We start from the raw sequence: 23,847 nt of genomic DNA, 5'->3' as shown, positions 1-23,847 counted from the left end.
TAAATGACCATACATGATGTCCGTAGAAGAACTAAAGGAACTTAAGAAGCCGTTAACGGAGTTACAGGAGACTAGGTACATTCGTTCGAGTTCCTCACCTTGGGGAGCGCTGGTTCTGTTTGTACAAAAGAAAGATGGATCACAAAGGATGTGTGTGGATTATAGATCCCTTAATGATGTTACTGTGAAGAACAACTATCTGTTACCCCGCATTGAGGATTTATTTGATCAGATGAGAGGTGCAAGGGTATTCTCGAAGATTGATCTCCGATCGGGTTACCACCAAATGAAGATTAGACCATCTGATATTCCCAAGACGACTTTCTCAACCCGATATGGTTTGTATGAATTCACAGTTATGTCATTTGGACTAACTAATGCACCAACCTATTTTATGAATCTGATGAATATGGTGTTCATGGAGTATCTTGACAGATTCGTCGTGGTATTCATCGACGATATTCTTATTTATTCTAAGAGTGATAGTGATCATGAGGAACATCTGAGATTGGTGCTACAAAAACTGTGGGATAATCAACTCTACGCCAAGTATAGCAAATGCGAGTTCTGGATTGACAAAGTGCCATTCCTTGGACATATCATTTCTAATGGTGGGATATCAGTGGATAATGGAGTGGAGTATACCTAGTACAGTTACTGAAGTCTGGAGTTTCTTGGGACTTGCAGGCTATTATCGACGATTTATTAAAGGGTTCTCTAAGATTGCTAAGCCTATGACCTCACTCCTAGAGAAGGTGAGAGAGTTTAAGTGGGACTCGAAGTGCCAAGATAGTTTTGATCAACTGAAGTAGAGATTGATGTCACCCCTAGTATTGGTTATGCCAGATCTACATAAGAGATTTGACATTTATTGTGATGCATGCGACCCAGGCTTGGGATGTGTGCTTATCCAAGAAGGACACATGATTGCCTACGTGTCTCGTCAGTTGCAGAAACATGAGTTGAACTATCCCACTCATGACTTAGAACTGGCAGTTGTAGTGCATGCGCTCAAGATATGGAGGCATTATATTATGGGAACCAAGTGGCAAGTATACACCGATCACAAGAGTTTGAAGTACATATTCACTTAGAAGGATCTCAACCTTAGGCAACATCGATGGTTGGAGCTCATTAAGGATTATGATTTGGAGATTCATTATCACCCGGGCAAGACGAATCTGGTTGCATATGCCTTGAGTCAAAAGGAGCACGTCCATGCAGCTATTGTTGCCCAGCTACCCGATGAGATTGTTGAGGATTTCAGAAGACTCAACTTGGGAATAATTGCTCATACTGAAGGAGTCACTATCGATGTGGAGCCTACCTTGGAGCAAGAAATTCGCAAGGGTCAGATAGGTGATGCTAAAATACAAGAGATCAAGGATTTGATTATTGAAGGTAGAGGTCCAGAATTCATGGAGGATGAGCAAGGCACAATATGGTTCAAGGACCGAATATGTGTTCCTGAGATTGATAGCCTCCGTGAGACTATATTGAAGGAAGCCCATGACTCTGATTATTCTATTCATCCTGGTAGCACTAAGATGTATCAAGATTTGAAGCAGTAGTACTGGTGGTATGGGCTGAAGAGAGATGTGGCTGCACACGTGGCTATGTGTGATGTGTGTCAAAGAGTCAAAGCTGAACATCAAAGACCAGCTGGATTATTGCACCCGTTAAAGGTACCCGAATGGAAGTGGGAAGAGATTGGTATGGATTTCATTATTGGATTACCTCGCACCCCGAAAGGATATGATTCTATATGGGTGATTGTGGATAGACTGACCAAAGTGGCTCATTTCATTCCGGTCAAGACTACTTATAAAGGCTCTCAGTTGGCAGAGTTATACATGGCTCAGATTGTGTGTTTACACGGAGTACCAAAGAAGATCGTGTCTGATCGAGGTTCACAGTTTACCTCAAGATTCTGGAGAAGCTTTAATGAGAATATGGATATAAAGTTGAACTTTAGTACAACCTATCACCCTTAGACTGATGGGCAGACTGAAAGGACTAATCAGGTACTGGAAGATATGTTGAGAGCTTGTGCCCTTCAGCATGGAGGCAGTTCGGATAAAAGTCTACCATATGCTGAGTTCTCGTATAATAATAATTACCAGGTCAGTCTGAAGATGTCACCATTCGAGGCTTTATATGGCAGGAAGTGCAGGACTCCTCTATATTGGGATCAGACTGGAGAAAGACAGTTCTTTAGGCCTAAACTTATTCAAGAGGCAGAAGAACAAGTCCGTATAATCAAAGAGAATTTGAGGGTAGCTTAGTCCAAGCAAAAGAGCTACGCTGATAATCGAAGAAGACCACTGGAGTTTGAGGAAGGTGATCATGTATACCTCAAGGTGTCACCACTTTGTGGAATGAGGAGATTCAAAGTCAAGGCAAGTTACCCCTTGCTTTATTGGACCCTTCAGAGTTTTTAGGCGAGTTGGGGAGATGGCCTATCAACTCGAGCTACCTGATCATCTATCTGATGTGCACAACGTATTCCATGTGTCTCAACTTAAGAAGTGTCTCCGTGTTCCTGAGGAACAATTACCAATGGAAGAGCTCAGTGTTCAGGGTGATTTAACTTACACGGAATATCCTATCAAGATTCTTGATACTTTGACTCGGGTTACAAGAAATAAAGTGATAAAGACGTGCAAAGTGCAATGGAGTCACCATGGAGAAGATGAAGCTACTTGGGAGAGAGAAGAAGATCTTCGCATAGAATTTCCCCATCTTTTCCCTAGTCCTTCCTAAATCTCGAGGACAAGATTCTTGGGGGGTAGTATTTGTAATACCCAATTTGTAATTAATATGAAGAGAGTATATCTCATTCCATGTTCTACCCCATACTCATTATCACATGGTAACCATCATATATAAAGGGAACAAATGACTAAGGATACCCAAAATAAACTATGCATCATGCTGGAGTTTTGTTTGTTTGCTCATTGATAATAATAACAATAATATTAATAAAACTATAGTGAAGATTTGAGGATTTGGAATGAACCCCAAATTGAAATTTAGGAAGATTTGGAAAATATAAAAGAAAAGAAAAGAGGGAAATATCATACAATAGAAAATAAATGTAAAAATGAATAACTTCATCACAATTTAGTATGATCAAATGAAACATTTAGTCTGAGTACAAATGTGCCACAAAGTTTAAATTGAAATTGAAGTTCGAAATTTGGAAAGAAAGAAAAGATAAAAGAAAATAGAAGAGAAAAGAAAAAGGGAAAGAAAAAAAGAAAACCCCGCATGGGCCCAACCCTGGTTTCTCAGCCCAACAAAGAATTACACTGCGCGAGCCCATCACCAGGAGATCAGCGTTGACACCTCGGGCCCACGGGGCAGTCACACCACGCCAACTCGTACATCGTCCACCCTTTGTAAACTGGGGGCCACCAACTAGTCGCCCAACCACGCGTCAGTCGCAGCTATCTCACCAGTTCCGTGGTCCCACCTGTCACCGTTCACCATGCGAGTGCCCACTGAACAATGTGGGTCCACCTATCGGATGGCCTTGTTCCTCGTCTCCGCCGTGGAATCCGGCAAGGGCTGTTGCGCCATATTGGGAGCCGCCCGATTGGGAGCGGGTGCATTGGATTCAATCGGGGTAGATTAGATCGAGCCCGTCGATCGTTGATCAAGCGGTCACGCTCGCTTGTCTATTTGCCGGGGCTGTGATCCATTCCTGGCCTCTGGATCTGATCTGGATGGCCGAAAATCAACCGTACCCATTCGGCCCGGCAATCTTACTAAGGAGTCCCTGGGTTTCTTAGGAATAAACCCGCACTCCAAGCGCCAGTGGTCTGTGTCTTGGGAAACCTTCGGTTTTGCCCCCTGCACTTCCCAGAAATCTGTGCGCAGTCTAGATAGTTGATAAAACCATAAAAATTATTTAGAAAATATTTTTTAGTAAAATTTAATTACAGAAACTTGTTTAATTTGTAGAAAATTCATATGAACTCCAATTTGCTCCATCCCAGTTCCTAATTTTTTGTAATATTATTGTCTAACCATTAGTGCCACTATTTTGACATGAAAGACACATTAAAATTTATCTAGTACTTAATCTTGTATTAAATACATAAAACCTTGGAAAATTCTTAACTTAAAATCTATAACTCCAAATATAATGAATCCAGTTCCTATGATCTTATTTTAATGTCTAGATTATTATTGTGTATTTTATTTACATGTTTGGTGTGATGTTAATTTTTCTATACTATGTATGTATTGTGTTGATGCGAGTAGACGAGCAAGTCACAGAAGATCCTGGTGCCCAGCAGGTAGAAGTTGCTGAGCAGGAGCTCGTGGAAGGCAAGTTGTGCCCTTGATCACTTCCTTTTTACCCAGTCATGTTCTTATTAATCATAATGATCTGCATAGGTTAATTTTGATGGGACCCAATAGGTTACCCTAGATTTTGACTATCTTTATATCTTGTTTCACCACTGGTTTTAATACTAAACTTTTGGGTAGTACATGCTATTGCTTTATGTGGTTTTGGGTATAGAGATATTCATTACTCATGATTACACTTTTTATTATCTGTTCATTATTTACTGCTCATGGTAAGATCATTATGTTAATGGGAACATGGAGAACCACCCGGGAAAACAGTGCTACCACAAGGGTTTAATGAGAAGCCCTTGGCTGATTAATCTACGTATGAAAGGGATTAACGGAGGTAAGGTAGTCATCCACTAGCTTTCCTAATTAATCAGCCAAGGGCGTCCCATACCACCCTTGTGGTTAAGGGTGGTAATGGATCACGATCCAAATGCTTCTTCACAAAAAATTAAGGCCCTCAAATAATATTAGTTCAAAAATGAATAAGAATAAGGCCCGATCCTAATCCGATTCGACCCTTAAAATTTGCAGTGTAAAGTTTATAGCCCATTACCACCCCTACTTGTGGTAGCACTGTTTTCCCGGGTGGTTCTCCATGTTCCCATTAACATAATGATCTTATCATGAACAATAAATAATAAACTGATAACAAAAGTGTAACAATGAGTGATGTATATCTCCATACCCAAAACCACATAATGCAATAGCATATACTACCCAAAAATATTCAACGGTAAAACAAGGTATAAAGATAGCCAAAACTAGGGTAACCTATTGGATCTCATCAAAATTAACCTATGCAGATCATTATGGTTAATAAGAACATGATTGGGTAAAAAGGAAGTGATCAAGGGCATAATTTGCATTCAACGAGCTCCTGCTCAGCAGTCTCTACCAGCTGAAGCCCTGGATCCTCTGTGGCATGCTCATCTACTCGCATCAATACAAACATACATAGTATACAGGAGAAATTAACATCACACCAAACATGTAAACAAAATACACATTAATAATCTACATTTTAAGATAAGATCATAGGAACATGAATCATTAATTTTGGAGTTATGGATCTTAAGTTATGGATTTCCAAAGGTTTCATGTGCTTGATACAAGATTAATTAAGAGATAAATTTTAATGTGGCTTTCATGTCAAAACAGAGGCACTATTTGATAGATAATATTACAAAATTATAGGAACTAGAATGGATTAATTTGGACTAAGCATGAATTTTCTACAAATTAAACAAGTTCTAGCATTTATTTATACATTAAAAATCAATTTCTGTTATTAATGTCATATTTTCATTACTCTCTGGATTGGGCGCCAATTTCTGAAAAACACAGAGGCTCTGGCATAAAAGAAACTGAGACTCAGAGGCGCACCCGAGGGGACCGCGGGTTGATAATACAAAACTATAGGGATGCTTATGGAAAACTACCAGGCAAAAGGGTATGGTGAGTTTTGGGCCACTAGATCCTCATTGGAGGGCCGGGATTAGATCCAGATTATACTGAAGCGGTATGGAATGCGGCCCATCAGATCAGTGATCAACGCCCCAGATTTTAAATCCATCAGATTCGCTCTTATCCCTCGGATCGCAGATCTACGACTAGGGCCTTATCGGACGAAGGGGTATCTCTCGACCAGATCAGCGGCGCACTCGCCGGAATACGATGGCGTCATTGCCGGTGTGCGCCAACCGACCCAAATAGACCCTAAACTCTAATGCGACAAACCCTAAACGAAGTGGAGATGACTAGGTATTGATGTAGGGGTTTCTTACCAAGGATTGGCGCTCTGTTGAGGTTGGCCGCGGTGCCAGGCGGATCCGTGGTGGTTTTGTGGCTCCGACGAGCAATTAAGGGTTGGCCAGCCATCGATTCCGCCAGCAACTACCGCGGTTGGTTTCGCACTAGCTTGGTGCAGACCCCTGACCAACTTGTTCCGTGTGGCTCATAGTCTCGGCGAAGGCCCACTATCGCTCTCTCACGGCAGTAATGGCGGCGCTACTGTTGTTATGCAGCAAAGGGAAAAGGGGGAGATAATGGAGGAGTCGAGCCCCAGGTGCCTAGCTATATGATTCCAGAGAGTTCGGTTGAGAGGTCCGCGCCACTCGCACAGAGACCGGCGCTAAAATCGGACACGCGCTGCGCCCACGCCCACGAACTCCACATCTCGCGCGGACGGTGACGTTGAACAATTCTGCTGGCGTGCGGACACCAGTGGCAGAGCACGGAGGGGCATTTAGGCGGAAGATCTGCGGCTGACGAGTGGACCCAGTTCACCCGTATCCCCAAAGTTCGCGCACGCGGTGACTGACAAGCTAACCCCAGTGTTCAGCGCCAGAAGAGATCTCATCCATGCGCGCGGCTAAACCAGGGTACACCTGACGACGTGGGGCCATTGCGCAGCGAATGGAGCAAGGTCGCGAGAGGAGCACTGGCTGCCAAGCGGGCCCTGGTGGTCAGTATGGCGCGCTGCACGCAGGCCACATGGGCCAGGGACCAGGTAGTGTGCAGGTGGGCCGAAAGCGAGACGCCAACCCATTTGTTTATCTCTTTTTCTTTTGTTTTCTTTTCTCTTTTCCCAAATTCAATTTGAGTTCAAATTTTAAATTCAAACCTTGTGCAGAATTTATCCTCGAATTATATTGTGAAATAAAGAAGTACCAATTTTGGAAATATATAAATTTGCCTTATATTTTATATACTCTCTTTTTATTTTCTCCTTTTTTCCTCAAATCTTCATCTCATTATTATTATATTTTTATTCATATTATTATTGTATTAAATGCACAAACAAAACTCCAATATGATGCAATGGTTTATTTGAGTTTTAGTAAAGATTTACTCATGATTAGTCACATGTTTCAAAGGTAGATGGCGAATCACATAAAAAGATCAACTCTTTTATAAGCTTCATAATTTGGGTATTACAAATCCTACCCCCCTTACAAAGAATCTCATCCTCGAGATTTAGGTAGAACTAGGAAAGAGGTGGGGAAAATCTATGTGTAGTTCTTCTTCTCTCTCCCAAGTAGCCTCATCTTCTCCATGGTGACTCCATTGTACTTTCCACATTTTAATCACTTTGCTCCTTGTGACACGAGTCAGTGTATCAAGAATCTTGATAGGATATTCTGCATAAGTCATATCATCTTGAACACTAAGATCCTCCATTGGTAGCTGCTCTTCGGGTACCCTAAGACATTTCTTCAGTTGAGATACATGGAAGACATCATGTACATCCGCAAGATGATCGGGTAACTCCAGTTGATATGCAACTTCTCCCACTCGTTTCAGGATCAAGAAAGGTCCAATGAAGCGAGGGGACAATTTCCCTTTAACTTTAAATCTTCGCATACCCTGGATCGGTGACACCTTCAGATACACGTGATCACCCTCCTTAAACTCTAGTAGCCTTCTCTGGGTATCCACATAACTTTTCTGCCTTGACTGTGCAGTTCTCAAATTCTCCCTTATCATTCACACTTGTTCTTCTGCCTCTTGTATAATTTCTGGCCCAAAGAACTGCCTTTCACCAGTTTGATCCCAATACAGTGGAGTTCTGCATTTTCTGTCATATAGAGCCTCAAACGGTGACATCTTCAAGCTGGCCTGGTAGCTATTATTGTATGAGAACTCCGCATACAGTAAGATCTTATTCCAACTGCCACCATGTTTAAGAGCACAAGCTCTTAACATATCCTCCAACACTTGGTTGGTCCTCTCAGTCTGCCCATCAGTTTGAGGATGGTAGGCCAAACTGAAATTCAACTGTGTGTCCAAGCACTCGTGCAACTTTTTCCAAAACCGAGAAGTAAACTATGATCCTCGGTCTGACACGATCTTCTTAGGCACCCCATGTAGACAAACTATCTGAGTCATATACAATTCTGATAGCTTGGCTCTCGTGTAATTAGTTCTCACAGGTATGAAGTGAGCCACTTTTGTTAGTCTGTCCACAATCACCCAAATGGAGTCATACTCTGCAGGAGTGTGGGGTAGTCCAGCAATGAAATCCATGCCAATTTCTTCCCATTTCCACTTAAGTATCTTAAGCGGGTGTAGTAGTCCAGCTGGTCTTTGATGTTCGGCCTTGACTCTTTGACACATATCACACTTAGCCACATGTGCAACAACATCTCTTTTCAGCCCATACCACCAGTACTTCTGCTTCAAATACTAATACATCTTAGTGCTACCAGGGTGGATAGAGTAATCAAAATCATGGGCTTCCTTCAATATAGTCTCATGAAGGCTATCAATCTCAGGAACACATATCCGGTCCTTGAACCATACTGTGCCTTGCTCATCCTCCGTGAATTCTGGACCTCTACCTTTAGTAATCAGATCCTTAATCTCTTGAATTTTAGCATCACCAACCTGACCCTTACAAATTTCTTGCTCCAAGGTAGGTTCCACTTCAATGGTGACTCATTCAGTGTGTGCAACAATTCCCAGGTTGAGTCTCCTGAAATCTGAAAGGGAAATGTGACCTTGGGCCATTTCTATAATTGTTTTGGTGATTAGATGCCCAACACAAATGTTTTGAACTTGTATGTGCTAAGTGAGCATTAAGTGCAAATCAAAGACAAGGTACGTTTCTAGACTTAGTGAATTGTTTTTGAAGTACTAACATGGTTGTCCAAGTGCTAGAAACAGTGAAGAGAAAAGAGAAACGAATTTGGAAAAGACTTGGCTGTGTAAAGCAAACTATAGCTCAGGTCTGGCGCACCATACTATCCGGTGGCGCACCGGACAGTGTCCGCTGCCCTAGGCTGGCCGACGGTGAACCGGCTGCTCTCAGGAAAATGACAGAGGCGTACGACTAAAATTCACCGGACTGTCCGGTTAGCCAACTGTGCCAGTGACAACAGTCGTCCGTGCGATCAGCGCGCGACAAGTGGCTCGCTCCAACGGTCGGCTAGGTGCACCGGACTGTCCGGTGTGCACCGGGCAGTGTCTGGGGTGCAAACCAGCCCCGAGGAGCAACGGTCGGATGCGCCTAATTTGGAAGGATATCGCGCAGCGGACTGCTACAGTGACTGTCCGGTGGTGCAACGGACTGTCCGGTGCACCACCCGACAGAAGGCAAGATTGGCCTTCCAAGATTGATCTCCAACGGATCCTAGCTGCCTTGGGGCTATAAAAGGGACCCCTAGGCGCATGGAGGAGAACACCAAGCATTCCCTAAGCATACTAAGGCATCCAGACTCTGCTCCCACACATTTGCTTCGTTGTGTTAATGAATTGAGCTCCATTCGAGTTGTGAACTCACTGTGTTGTCCCTTGAGCTCAAGTCTTCACTTGTGTGCGTGGTTGTGCTTCGTATTTGAGTCTTGTGTGTGTTGCTCTCCCAACCTTACTCTCGTACTTTCTTTGTGATCTATATTGTAAGGGCGAGAGGCTCCAACTTGTGGAGATTCCTCGCAAACGAGAGAAAGACTATAAGGAAGAAAGTCGTGGTATTCAAGTTGATCATTGGATCGCTTGAAAGGGGTTGAGTGCAACCCTCGTCCATTGGGACGCCACAACGTGAAAGTAAGCAAGTATTACTTGGCCGAACCACGGGATAAAAATCGCGTGTCTCTTGTGTTGCTTTTTCTGTGGTTGTTTTGTTAACAAGGACTCACTTCAAAGCTAATTAGTCACACTAACAATTTTAATAATCAAGTTTGTGGCAATTTAGTGTTTGATTTTACAGGATCACCCATTCACCCCCCTCTAGGTGCTCTCAATTGGTATCGGAGCCGTACTCTTCATTTAAGGGACTAACCGACCGAAGAGATGGATCCTAAGGGAAAGGGGATGGTGGTCAACGACAAGGAAAAGGAGTCCATCTTCAACGAGCCAAGAGACAACAAGCCCACTGACTCAGGCTTGAGTCACAAGAAGAGGGACAGGAAGAAGAAGAGACGCATCAAGAAAATCATCTACTACGACAGTGATGCATCTTCCTCTTCACCAAGGGACGACGACTCCTCGTCCAAGAAAAAGATGGTTAATCAAAACTATTCTTTTGATTACTCTCGCATTCCCTATAATTCAAATGCGCATCTACTTTCAATTCCCCTCGGAAAACCTCCACACTTTGATGGAGAGGACTATTCATTTTGGAGTCATAAAATGAGTAGTCATTTATTTTCTCTCCATCCTAGCATTTGGGAAATTGTAGAAAATGGGATGCATTTTGATAGCATTGATAATCCTGTGATCATTAATGAACAAATTCATAAGAATGCCCAAACCACTACTGTCTTGTTAGCTTCACTTTGCAGGGATGAATATAATAAAGTAAGTGGCTTGGACAACGCTATGAAAATTTGGGACACCCTCAAGATATCTCATGAGGGAAATGACGCCACCATGATCACCAAGACGGAACTGGTGGAAGGCAAATTGGGAAGGTTCGCGATGATTAGGGGAGAGAAGCCAACACAAACCTACAACAGGCTCAAGACACTGGTCAGCAAGATCCGAAGCTACGGAAGCACAAGATGGACACATCATGATGTCGTCCGAGTCATGCTCAGGTCATTTACTATTATTTACCCCCATCTTGTCAACCTTATTCATGAAAATCCTAGGTACACCAAAATGACGCCCGAGGAAATCCTCGGAAAATTCCTGAGCGGGCGCATGATGGTGAAGGAGGCGCGATACGTGGATGATGCGCTAAATGGTCCACTGCCCATCAACGAGTCGCAGCCCGTTGCTCTTAAAGCAACGAGCAGCAGGGAGACACTACCGAGCAAGGTAGCACAAGTGGAGGCTGTCGGGCTCAACGAGGACAAAATGGCGCTCATCATCAAGTGTTTCAAAACCGCCTTGAAAGGACGCAAGGAATATCCCAACAAGAATAAAACAAGGGGAAAGCGCTCCTGCTTCAAATGTGGTAAGACTGGTCATTTCATAGCATAGTGCCTCGATAATGATAATGACCAGGGACAAGAAAAGCACGGGAAGAGGGAGAAGAAGAAGAACTACAAGAAGGCAAAGGGCAAGGCACATCTTGGAAAGGAATGGGATTCTGACTGCTCTTCATCCGACTCCGACGATGAAGGATTGGCTGCCTTGGCCTTCGACAAGTCTTTGCTCTTCCCCAACAAACGCCATACTTGCCTTATGACTAGGGAGAAGAAGGTATGCATTCGAGATACCCCCAAGTACTCTTCTTCTAGTGATGAGGAATCCTCCGATGATGAAGTAGATTACTCTGGTTTGTTTAAAGGGTTAGATAGAGCCAAAATAGAGAAAAATAATGAATTAATTGATGCTCTAAATGAAAATGATAGATTGCTAGAAAAGCAAGAGGATATATTATATGAGGAACATGACAAGTTTGTTAGTGTTCAAAAATCTCTTGCTTTAGAAATTAAGAGAAATGAAATGCTATCTTCTGAGTTATCTGTTTACCATGAATCTGTCTCTAGTTTAAAGAAGTTAAATGATGAATTAAAAGTTAATCTAGAGGAAGTTAACAAAACTAGTTCATGTGTAGAGCATGTTATTTGTAATAGATGCAAGGATTTTGATGTTGATGCCTGTGATGAACATCTTGCTTCTATTACTAAATTAAATAATGAGGTGGCAAGTCTTAATGCCGAACTTAAGACTTGCAAGGTAGGTTTTGATAAATTGAAATTTGCTAGGGATGCCTACACTATTGGTAGACACCCTTCAATTAAGGATGGACTTGGTTTTTGAAAGGAAACCAAGAACTTAACAAGACAAAGGACTCCCGTTCCCAACAAGGAGAAAGGGAAGGCCCCTATGGCGAGTAGTCCTCAAAGGAACCATGCTTTTATTTATGATAAGAAAATTGCTAGCCGTTCTCATTATAATAAGAGTTATGTTCATGCTGCTTATAATGATTCACATGCTATGTTTGCCTCTAGCTCCACTTTTGTCCATGGTAGAAGTAGGCCTAGGAGAAATCATGTTGTGTCTCATGCGCCTAGGAGAATGTGCAATGAACCTTCTACCATTTATCATGCTTGCAATACTTCATTTGTACTTTCATGTAAGAACACAAAAGTAGTTGCTAAGAAGTTGGGATCCAAATGCAAGGGAGACAAGACTTGTATTTGGGTTCCAAAAGTTATTGTGACTAACCTTGTAGGACCCAACAAGAGTTGGGTACCTAAAACCCAAGCTTAAATTCCTTTCAGGTTTATGCATCCAGGGGCTCTAGCTGGATTATTGACAGCGGATGCACAAACCACATGACGGGGGAGAAGAAGATGTTCACCTCCTATGTCAAGAACAAGGATTACCAGGATACGATCATCTTTGGAGATGGGAACCAAGGCAAGATGGAAGGCATGGGCAAGATAGCCATCACTAATGAGCACTCAATATCAAATGTATTTTTAGTAGAGTCGCTCGGGTACAATCTTCTATCTATAAGTCAATTATGTCACATGGGTTACAATTGCTTGTTTACAAATGTTGATGTATCTATCTTTAGAAGAAGTGATGGTTCATTAGCTTTTAAGGGTGTATTAGACGACAAGCTCTACTTAGTTGATTTTTCGAAAGAGAATGCTGGTCTAGATGCATGCTTAATAGCTAAGACAAATATGGGCTAGCCTTGGCATCGCCATCTAGCACATGTTGGGATGAAGAACCTTCATAAGCTTCTAAAGCGAGATCATGTGTTAGGACTAACCGATGTCTGTTTTGAGAAAGTCAGACCTTATGCAGCAAGTCAGGCAGGGTAACAGGTGGGAAGCACTCATCACGGCAAGAATGTGATGACAACATCAAGACCACTGGAGCTTTTTCACATGGACCTCTTTGGACCCGTTGCCTACCTCAGCATCGGAGGAAGTAAGTATCTTCTTGTAATTGTTGATGGTTTTTCCCGCTTCACTTGGGTATTCTTTTTACAGGATAAGTCAGAAACCCAAGGGACCTTAAAGCGCTTCTTGAAGAGAGCTCAAAATGAGTTTGAGCTTAAGGTGAAGAAGATAAGGAGCGACAATGGGTCCGAGTTCAAGAATCTACAAGTTGAAGAATTTCTTGAGGAGGAAGGCATCAAGCATGAGTTCTCCGCTCCCTACACACCATAGCAAAATGGTGTGGTAGAGAGGAAGAACAGGACACTTATCGACATGGCGAGAACGATGCTTGGAGAGTTTAAGACGCCCGAGCGGTTTTGGTCGGAAGCTGTGAATATAGCCTGCCATGCCATTTACCGGCTCTATCTGCATCGCCTCCTCAAGAAGACCTCCTACGAACTTCTTACCGGTAACAAACCCAATGTCTCATACTTTCGTGTATTTGGGAGCAAATGCTATATTCTGGTGAAGAAAGGTAGACATTCTAAATTTTCTCCCAAAGCAGTAGAAGGGTTTTTACTGGGGTATGACTCAAATACAAAGGCGTATAGAGTCTTCAACAAAGCATCAGAATTAGTTGAAGTCTCTAGCGACGTTGTATTTTATGAGACCAATGGCTCTCCAAGAGAGCAAGTTGATCTTGATGACATAGATGAAGATGAAGTTCCGACGACCGCAATGCGTACGATGGCAATAGGTGATGTGCGACCACAGGAACTATAGGAACAAGATCAGCCTTCTTCCTCGACACTGGTGTATCCCCCAACTCAAGATGATGGACAGGTACCTCAAGAAGAAGGGCAGGATCAAGGGGGAGCACAGGATGATCAAGTGATGGAAGAATAAGCACCACGGGCCCCTCCAACTCAAGTCCGAGCGTTGATCCAAAGACATCACCCCATCGATCAAATTTTGGGTGACATTAGCAAGGGAGTAACTACTCGCTCATGATTAGCAAATTTTTGTGAGCATTACTCGTTTGTCTCTTCTATTGAGCCTTTCAGGGTAGAAGAGGCCTTGCAGGATCCAGACTGGGTGTTGGCCATGCAGGAAGAGCTAAATAACTTCAAAAGAAATGAAGTCTGGAGTCTGGTGCCACGTCCAAAGCAAAACGTTGTGGGAACCAAGTGGGTGTTCCACAATAAGCAAGATGAGCACGGGGTGGTGACAAGAAACAAGTCTCGACTTATGGCAAAAGGTTATGCCCAAGTCGCAGGTTTGGATTTCGAGGAGAATTTTGCTCCTGTGGCTAGGTTAGAATCAATTCGAATATTGTTAGCCTATGTCGCTCACCATTCCTTTAGGCTATTTCAAATGGACGTGAAGAGCGCTTTCCTCAATGGGCCAATCAAGGAGGAGGTATACGTGGAACAACCCCTTGGCTTTGAGGATGACAGGTATCTCGACAATGTGTAGAAGCTCTCTAAGGCGCTCTGTGGACTTAAGCAAGCCCCAAGAGCATGGTATGAATGCCTTAGAGGTTTCCTTATTTCTAATGCTTTCAAGGTTGGGAAAGTCGATCCCACTCTTTTCACAAAGACTTGCAACAGTGATCTTTTTGTTTGCCAAATTTATGTCGATGACATAATATTTGGTTCTACTAATCAAAAGTCTTGTGAAGAGTTTAGCAGGGTGATGATGCAAAAGTGCGAGATGTCGATGATGGGCGAGTTGACCTACTTTCTTTGATTCCAAGTGAAGCAACTCAAGGACAGTACTTTCATCTCCCAAACGAAGTACACTCAAGATCTTCTCAAGAGGTTTGGGATGAAGGACGCCAAGCCCGCGAAGACACCAATGAGAACTGATAGGCATGTTGACCTCAACAAAGGAGGTAAGTCCGTTGATCAAAAGGCATACCTGTCAATGATAGGTTCATTACTTTACCTTTGTGCTAGTAGACCGGACATTATGCTTAGTGTATGCATGTGTGCTAGATATCAATCCGACCCCAAGGAATGTCACCTTGTGTCGATTAAGCGAATTCTTAGGTATCTAGTTGCTACGCCTTGCTTCGGGATCTGGTATCCAAAGGGGTCTACCTTTGACTTAATTGGATAGGTAGACTCCGACTATGCTGGGTGCAAGGTTGATAGGAAAAGTACATCAGGGACGTGCTAATTTCTAGGAAGGTCCCTGGTGTCCTGGAGTTCCAAGAAACAGACATCCGTTGCCCTATCCACCGCTGAGGCCAAGTACGTTGCCGCAGGTCAGTGTTGCGCGCAACTACTTTGGATGATGCAAACTCTCTGGGACTTTGGCTACAATCTGAGCGAAGTCCCACTCCTATGTGACAATGAGAGTGCAATCCGCTTGGCGGATAATCCTATTGAACACATCTGCACTAAGCACATAGACATCCGGCATCACTTCCTTAGGGATCACCAGCAAAAGGGAGATATCGATATTTATCATATTAGCACCGAGAACCAGCTAGCCGATATCTTCACCAAGCCATTGGATGAGAAAACATTTTGCAGGTTGCTTAGTGAGCTAAATGTCTTAGATTCACGTAACTTGGATTGATCTATAGCATACATGTAGTATATGCCTTTGATCATATTACTTTGCACATTTACATCATTTGTTGTAAATTTATGGTGCTCAAGTTGTACAAGTCATCCCCGGACCTCACAAGTCCATATGCAAATGATGCACATATTTAGGGGGAGAGGTACTACAACTTGACCCTTTTGAGACTAACGTGTTTGGTTGAGTACACTTGATGTAGTCTAAAAGGTACATTGAAAGGGAAATGAACTTGGACGACGCAAAGACTTCCACAACACTCTGGTATTAATGTATTTAATTCCAAGTTCATACTTGTGCTATCATTGCCTTTTTCTCTTAATTGACATTTTTGGTGAGGCAATGGGGTTAAAGGGCCAAAAAATGATTCTGTTTTGGTGCTTAATGCCAAAGGGGAGAAATTAAGGCCAAAGCAAATGGATCAGCCAACCACTTGTGAATTTTGAAAATAATAGAGTAAGAATTTGCGATTTTGCGATTTGCCCAAAACCGTTATATTGCAAAATTTGGTCTCTTATGGGGGAGAATTTTGATTATGGAAAAAAGGGGGAGTTTTCTGGCACTTGATCAATTTTACTCTTGGAATATCTCTCTATGTGCCCAAACAAGCGTGTTTGACTTAGAGATAGGAAAATGAATTTGATTTGCAGAAACAAACCAAGTGGTGGCAAAGAGTGATCCGAATATGCCAAATCCTAAGTAAAAAGTATTTGGTCTTCAATTTGAATTGATATTGCACTTCTCTTGTTGCTTTTTGATGTGTTGGCATAAATCACCAAAAAGGGGGAGATTGAAAGGGAAATGTGCCCTTGGGCCATTTCTATAATTGTTTTGGTGATTAGATGCCCAACACAAATGTTTTGAACTTGTATGTGCTAAATGAGCAATAAGTGCAAATCAAAGACAAGGTACATTTCTAGACTTAGTGAATTGTTTTTGAAGTACTAACATGGTTGTCCAAGTGGTAGAAATAGTGAAGAGAAAAGAGAAACGATTTTGGAAAAAGACTTGGCTGTGTAAAGCAAACTCCAGCTCGGGCTTGGCGCATCAGACTGTGTCCGGTGCCCCAGGCTGGCCGACGGTGAACCTACTACTCTCGGAAAAATGATAGAGGCGTACAGCTAAAATTCACCGGACTGTCCGGTGGTGCACCGGACTGTCTGGTGAGCCAACTGCGCCAGCGCCAACGGTCGTCCGCGTGATCAGTGCGCGACAAGTGGCTCGCTCCAACGGTCGGCTGGGTGCACCGGACTGTCTGGTGTGCACCGAACAGTGTCCGGTGCGCAAACCAGCCCCGAGAAGCAACGGTCAGATGCGCCTGATTTGGAAGGAGATCACGCACCAGACTGCTACAGTGACTGTCCGGTGCACCACCCGACAGAAGGCAAGATTGGCCTTCCAAGATTGATCTCCAACGGCTCCTAGCTGCCTTGGGGCTATAAAAGGGACCCCCTAGGTGCATGGAGGACAACACCAAGCATTCCCTAAGCATACTAAGGCATCCAAACTCCGCTCCCACACATTTGCTTCGTTGTGTTAATGATTTGAGCTCCATTCGAGTTGTGAACTCCCTGTGTTGTCCCTTGAGCTCAAGTCTTCACTTGTGTGTGTGGTTGTGCTGCGTATTTGAGTCTTGTGTGTGTTGCTCTCCCAACCTTACTCTCTAACTTTCTTTGTGATCTATATTGTAAGGGCGAGAGGCTCCAACTTGTGGAGATTCCTCGCAAACGGGAGAAAGACTATAAGGAAGAAAGTCGTTGTTGGGGGCCTTCGGCTTCCGAAGGTCCTCAAAAATGTAATTTGACTATGTCTTCCAAGAGAAATATGTGAACAGGTACCTTCGAAGACAGATTGCGAGTATACAAGAACATGGTTAAGACGAAGCTTGACTGGGACGGCGATCATGACGAAGAATAAGACAATCACGAAGCTGTGTGCAGAAGAGCTTCGGTATAGCGGCAGGAAGAGGAAACCGACTTAAAGATGAAAAGCCGAATCAGACCTTGAAGAATTACTATAGAATTATTGATAAATGTAAAGGGCATTAATGTAATTTTGCATGGGCTGCGACCCGTGCCTATAAATAGGTGAACAGTATTCTCGTACTATTCACGCTGACTTGGCATCTACTTTTGCGTCACACCTGTATTCTTACTCTTTCAAGCCGAAGGTACACTTGCAATTTATTATTGTTTACACAAGTGATATAAATGAAAATAGGTTGATAATCATGTTCATATAAATTATGTTATTCTTTATACTTTGCATGAACATTTGTTTATTTCTTTATCATGATCATGAAGGTATGTCCTTCATGACCTTCGTCCTAGATTCATTATATCCGAAGGGAAATAATGATTCAAAAGACGAAGGACTTTGATATTTAACATTTTATGTTGCCTTGTTCTTGATTCATAGCATTTGAGAACAAGTCCCCAACATTGGCGCCCACCTCCGGTGAACTCACTTCCATTTTTTGAGTCTTGAACACTTTCGGCAAGCATCACCTTCGTCATGCCGCCGAAAAAAGCTTCAGCGACAGGGGCTGGTACTTTACAGCCGCTGGATCCCAATCAGGATGTCCTTTCTCTTTGAGAGCCCCGAAGCCAGAAGAGGAAGGCTGCCAGTCCAACACCTCCGGAGGATGACCTAGATCAGGAAATCCAAAACCTGGAGATCCTTCAGTAGCAGGTTCAACGCAAGAAGGAGAAGATGGCTCGTCTAGCTGATCTTCAGAGATAGATAGACGAAGCTTCTGAAGAGGTTCGTCATCTTGTTCAAGATGATCAAAGCCGAAGGCCTCCACGCAGAGAGCTTCATCAGGAAGGCTTCCACAATGAGGATGACTGGTATGAAGATTTCCATCATGGAAACTTTGCTTTTGATGATGCTTCTCCTCTCTCAACAGAATTGCAGGCTACACCTTGGCCACAGTCTTACAAGCCACCTCAGCTCCCCATATATGACGGTCACTCAGACCCGAAGCAATTCCTAATGAGCTATGAAGCAACTATATCTTCGTATGGTGGCAATACGGCAGTCATGGCAAAATCTTTTGTCATGGCCGTCAGGAGTGTTGCTCAGACTTGGTACTCTTCTCTTCGGCCAGGGACAATCACTTCTTGGCAGAAATTGAAGGATATGCTGATAACTAGCTTTCAAGGGTTTCAGACGAAGCCAGTCACCGCTCAGGCTCTCTTCCAGTGTACCTAGGACCATGAAGAGTACCTTCAGGCGTATGTCCGAAGGTTTCTGCGCCTAAGGGCACAGGCGCCGACAGTGCCCAATGAGATTGTCATTGAGGCCATGATTAAGGGGCTTCGGCCGGGGCCATCATAGCAGTATTTTGCCAGGAAGCCACCACAAACGTTGGAGAAGCTGCTCCAGAAGATGGACGAATACATTCGAGCTGACAATGACTTCCGCCAAAGAAGGGAGGAAGCATTCAGGTTTTCTGAAATGACCATGGGCTTCGGAGGAAGATTTCACCCGAGGCATGTTAGGTCAATCCATAACTCTGCTCAAACTGATGATCGAGGAAGCCAGCAGCAAAGGCCACAACACTCTTCACAAGCTTCGGCCCAACAGCAGAGTTCTTTTCGGCCGCCAGCGCCAAGGGGCAGAGGCGCCAGGGGCTTCGGGGGAAGGTTTGGAGACCAGCCAAGAAAAATGTATTGCCTGTTCTGTGGTGAAGACAAGGGCCATACTACCAGGATGTGCCATGTTACCATCCAGAAGCAGAAGGAAATAGCGGAAGCAGCAGCGCAACAGAGTCAGCCGAAGCAGGTCATGCATACTGCTTCGTATCACTCACCTTATATTCCAGAATATGTAGGCAACCACCCTGCAGCTTCTGTTGCTTGGGCAAGCCAATCCCAAGCATCCTGGCAGCAACCTCCACCGCCACCGCCGATTCAAAGAGGTCAACAGCCAGAAGGGAGTCAGCGCACTAATCTTCAGCGGGACTTCAGAGAGGAGTCCGAAGCTCGCACAAGTCAATAGCACTGTACCAGAATCGAAGCACATTTACTGACGAATATCCTACCTCAACAGCAGTTCTTTTGCATTTTCTACATTCCCTATTACCCTTATTGTTAATAAGGAACAATTATGAAGAGCTTAAATGTCTTTAATTGAATTTCAATTTCTTGTAATACTTCCGTCTTTTACCTTAATAAAAATATGTTTTTTCCATAGGCTCGAGTTGCCGAAGCATACGAACTTATACTGATTTGAAGGATCTTTGTATTATCAAAAATTTTGATCTAATGGACACAGTACAAATTGTTCGAAGTAGTAAAAAGTCGTTCCTAAGGGAGCGCAGTGTAAGTTTTCTAAATGTACAGCGAAAAATAAACGCTGATTCCGCTGAAAGTAAAAGGCGAAGAAGCTCCTAAGGGAGGCTTACAGCGAAAAATAAACGCTGATTCCGCTGAAAGTAAAAGGCGAAGAAGCTCCTAAGGGAGGCTTACAGCGAAAAATAAACGTTGATTCCGCTGAAAGTAAAAGGCGAAGAAGCTCCTAAGGGAGGCTTACAGCGAAAAGTCAGCGCTGATATTAAAAGTGTGTGTGCTTTATCACAGGGATATGTATCTACGGCACAAATATCATTTTGCATAACATAACATCATCACATCATTTTGCATAACATAAGCATCATACAGCATAATGCATCTGGAACAAGAAGTGGATACGGTATTGACCTTCGGAACATATTTTGGGAAAGAGAAAATCGCGCTAAGGCACAAGGCAAATCGGCATGAAGTGTAGCCTCTTCGGAAAAGCAACACAAAACTTTTTTACAGCTTCGAAGAATATTTCACGAAGCTTGGACATTTTTATCAGAAAAGTAAGCAAATTCTTATAGAGAAGATTTTCTTCACGAAGCATGAAAAGAAGGGAAGGTGTTTTTTCGCCGAAGGCTCAAAAAATGGTATGTATGCTAAGTTTCATGCATCGTAAAGAATTAAACTATAAATAGATTGTATATCACATTTAAAGTTACAATATATTACACATTTTTACATTTCAAATGTTTCTACAATGGCATTCTATCCTCTTTAAGCACTATTTCAGCAGCTTCGTTCAAAAGTTGGTTGACAACCTTATCCATAATAGCTTCGGCCATTTCTCTAATTTCATCGTCCCCCTTCGGGTGGGGGCCCGGAGATGCCTCAGCAGGTTCTGAGGGGAGAAAAGATACGGCTATATTACTATTACAAACCGAGAACAGAGTTTGGAATTAAAAATTATAGCATGATAAAAACCACTAATTAATACCTATTTGCCCTTCGGGCTCTGTACTCCTCTCGGCAGCTTCCGCTACTTTTCTAGCGTCATGGATGCCTTTTTCACTCTTTTGGATAATTTCTTGCGCCAATTCTCGGCCGCCGTTATCCCAGATATCGGTGAAGAATTTCCCGCCGATCACGCTTGCTTCGGGCGAGGGGTCTTTTATGTCATCAGCGGACAAGGTAGCTTCGGTCTGCGCTAAGGATTTTACGTGCTCGCAGCCTTTCTTCTCCAAGGCAGCAGCAATCCCTCTAGCACCCGAAAAAGCGCAGATGTCACCGCGGCTATTCAGAATTTCCTCGAAGGCTTCTGCTTCGTGGCTAATCCATTCCATTGGACCTTCAGGATTGCCTCTTGAAAAGTTCTCTTCACTAGAAAACGCGCCAACGCTGGCGAAGCTAGATTTTATCTTTTTGACGCACTCTATGGACGTAACATAGCATTTCCTCTAGGAGGCACGAAGCTCTTTGACACTTAATTCTAAATGATTGGCCAGTTGATCGCTAAGCTCTCGTTTTGTTTCTTCAAGTATACGCTCTTCTTTAGCTCTAGCTAGCTGTTTCTGAAGATCTTTAATTTCATGTCTTTAGGCTTCGGCCAGGGCCTTTGAGGCAGCTTCGTCCTTTTTTACCTTATCTACCAATGTAAGCAGAATTTTATCCTTTTCCAGAGCTTCATTTCTCAATTTAATAACTTCGGATCGTAGGTTATTGAATGCAATTTCATAGCTCTCGTCTTCGGCGCTCTTTTGTGCTCTCAGCGCGTTGCTTAAAATTAAGCCCTATATGTAAAAGAGTTCGTATAAGAATAAAAGAATGAGTTACGAATTGTAAAATTTTCAAACGAACAATCCCCATACCTTCAGGCTATTGTACGCAAGACTGTCCGCGAGATCCTCCTTCGTCATGGCACTTAATCCAGCTTCGAGCTTCGGAAACCCCATGCTTCTAGACATCTCCCGGCAGACGGATAATTCTTTATTGTCTGGGAGGCAATATAGGAAATCCTCTTCATCCGTCCCATTGAATACTAATGCCCCCTTTGGATATTTCAATTCTTTGGCATAGTGATTGGCTTCAAAAACTTCTTCTTCTGATAACTTTTTCCCTGAAGCATGACGCATAATATAATCGTACATTTTGGAAGATGCTTCGGGGGCAGCAGTATCAATTTCTTCGGCCAAAATAGGTTCTGCCATTTTTATTTCTTCAGTTGCCTTTTTAATTCTTGCTTCTTCTGCTTCCGAAGGTTTTACCTTGGTTGGTTCTGAGGGCTCAGTTTCAACTACGGTTTGTTGCTTCGGAGCCTTAGCAATGGATACTTCCGCAGGTGCCTCAGAAATTTCAGCAGTCTTCTTGGGAGTTGTGCTTGGAAGTTTAATTGTTTCCAAAACATCCAACACATTGACCATTCTTTTTCTTTTTGGGGTCACTGTTGGCCCCTTTTTAATTCTTGCTACTTCAATTTCTACTGAAGGACTCAAAATTTCTGATATTTTTGCTCCTTCAGTTGATCCTTTTGCTTCTTCCATCTTTTCTGTCAATGGCGCTTCGGCCATCTCTTTGGTTTCTGGTAATAAAACCTTTGGTTCCTCCAATTCTTTTGTTGTTGGCGCTTCGGCCATTTCTGCGACTTTTGGTAGCAGGGTTGGCTCTTCAGCCTCGGTGGCCGAAGAGGTCTCTCCGGTGAACTCAGGCACCAAGGCTGGTTCAATATAGCGTGGCCGATGTGTGAGAACCTTTATCCTTTTTCTTTTCGGTGCTGGCTCACTAGGAGCAGCTACAGCTTCTTCCTTCGCAGAAGTTGTGCCTTTTCTTTTCTGCCCTCGAATGGGATAACGATAGTCGGGGTAGACGAACCCGATTGCATCAAATACCCGGTTGAGTCTTTTCTTCTTTCGGTCTCCGAAGGCCGCTGACAAAGCAGTATCTTCGGCCTTCGAGTATGCCCAAGCAATTCATCACTTACAGTCTCAATGCTCTTTAACCAATCATCATCTGGTTCAACAAATTTGTCTCCATACTTGAATGTGTACTTCAGCCGGACTAGCCCACCTTCGTCAGTTTCTTTAATAGTTTCTTTCGGCATTTCCCAATTATCCGTAAGAGGCCACACTCTGAAGGCAATATGTTCTTGTGTTAAATCCCTCGTCCCAATAAAAGAGCAGACAACTCCGAAGGCTCTCTGCATTCTTTGGCTGCTTCATTCATTTCCACCTTCGGCCTTCGCAGGCCGAAGCGTTGCCAGATGGGATACATAATGATCTTCTTTATATCCTCTCGAGATTTCAAGTCATTTTTCACGTAAAACCATTCCGTCGTCCAGTCGCCAGGCCATCTCTTTCGAAAGGTCGGCACTGGGCAGCTTGACCCAGACCGAGAGCCGAAGCTGTAGCAGCCAAAGTTGTTGTGATATTGTTCCTTACCCCAGGGTTTTGTCTCATATAACAATTCGTGCATGTTGCAGAAGCTTTTTGCATCAGGTTCCAAGCCTTGGCTCCTCACAGCCCACACAAAAATATTCATCCTTATGATCGCTTCGGGGATAAGCTGGTGAAGGTGGATTTCAAATATCTTCAGCACCTCCACAACAAAGTGGCTCAGGGGAAATCGTAGTCCAGCTTTCAAGAAGCTTCGAAATATTACGACTTCATCTTCCTCAGGAGTTGGGCAAGTCTTCTCTCCTTTGTCGGCCCTTACAACAGACAAATCCCAGAAATATCTTCCCCTCATGTTGACAAGATGATTTTCTTTAATACTTGATTTGCCGAAAACCGCATGGCTTGGCCGCCAAGGGCGATCTTCGGAGTCTT

The 23,847-nt window shown here is 43.4% G+C and overlaps 1 long non-coding RNA gene across 1 annotated transcript; it reads right to left on the bottom strand.

Annotated features, from left to right (window-relative positions):
- Window positions 1–3,096: 3,096 nt before the first annotated feature.
- On the bottom strand, window positions 3,097–6,437 carry LOC103629165 (uncharacterized). The gene is made up of 2 exons (XR_554190.2): window positions 6,153–6,437; window positions 3,097–3,883 (listed from the first exon to the last, which is right to left on the bottom strand). It is a non-coding gene; the product is annotated as an uncharacterized lncRNA (long non-coding RNA).
- Window positions 6,438–23,847: the final 17,410 nt, after the last annotated feature.

This window comes from Zea mays, chromosome 6 (genome assembly GCF_902167145.1).
Source record: "Zea mays cultivar B73 chromosome 6, Zm-B73-REFERENCE-NAM-5.0, whole genome shotgun sequence".
Classification (NCBI taxonomy): Eukaryota; Viridiplantae; Streptophyta; class Magnoliopsida; order Poales; family Poaceae; genus Zea; species Zea mays.
This window is presented reverse-complemented; position numbering and strand designations above follow the sequence as displayed.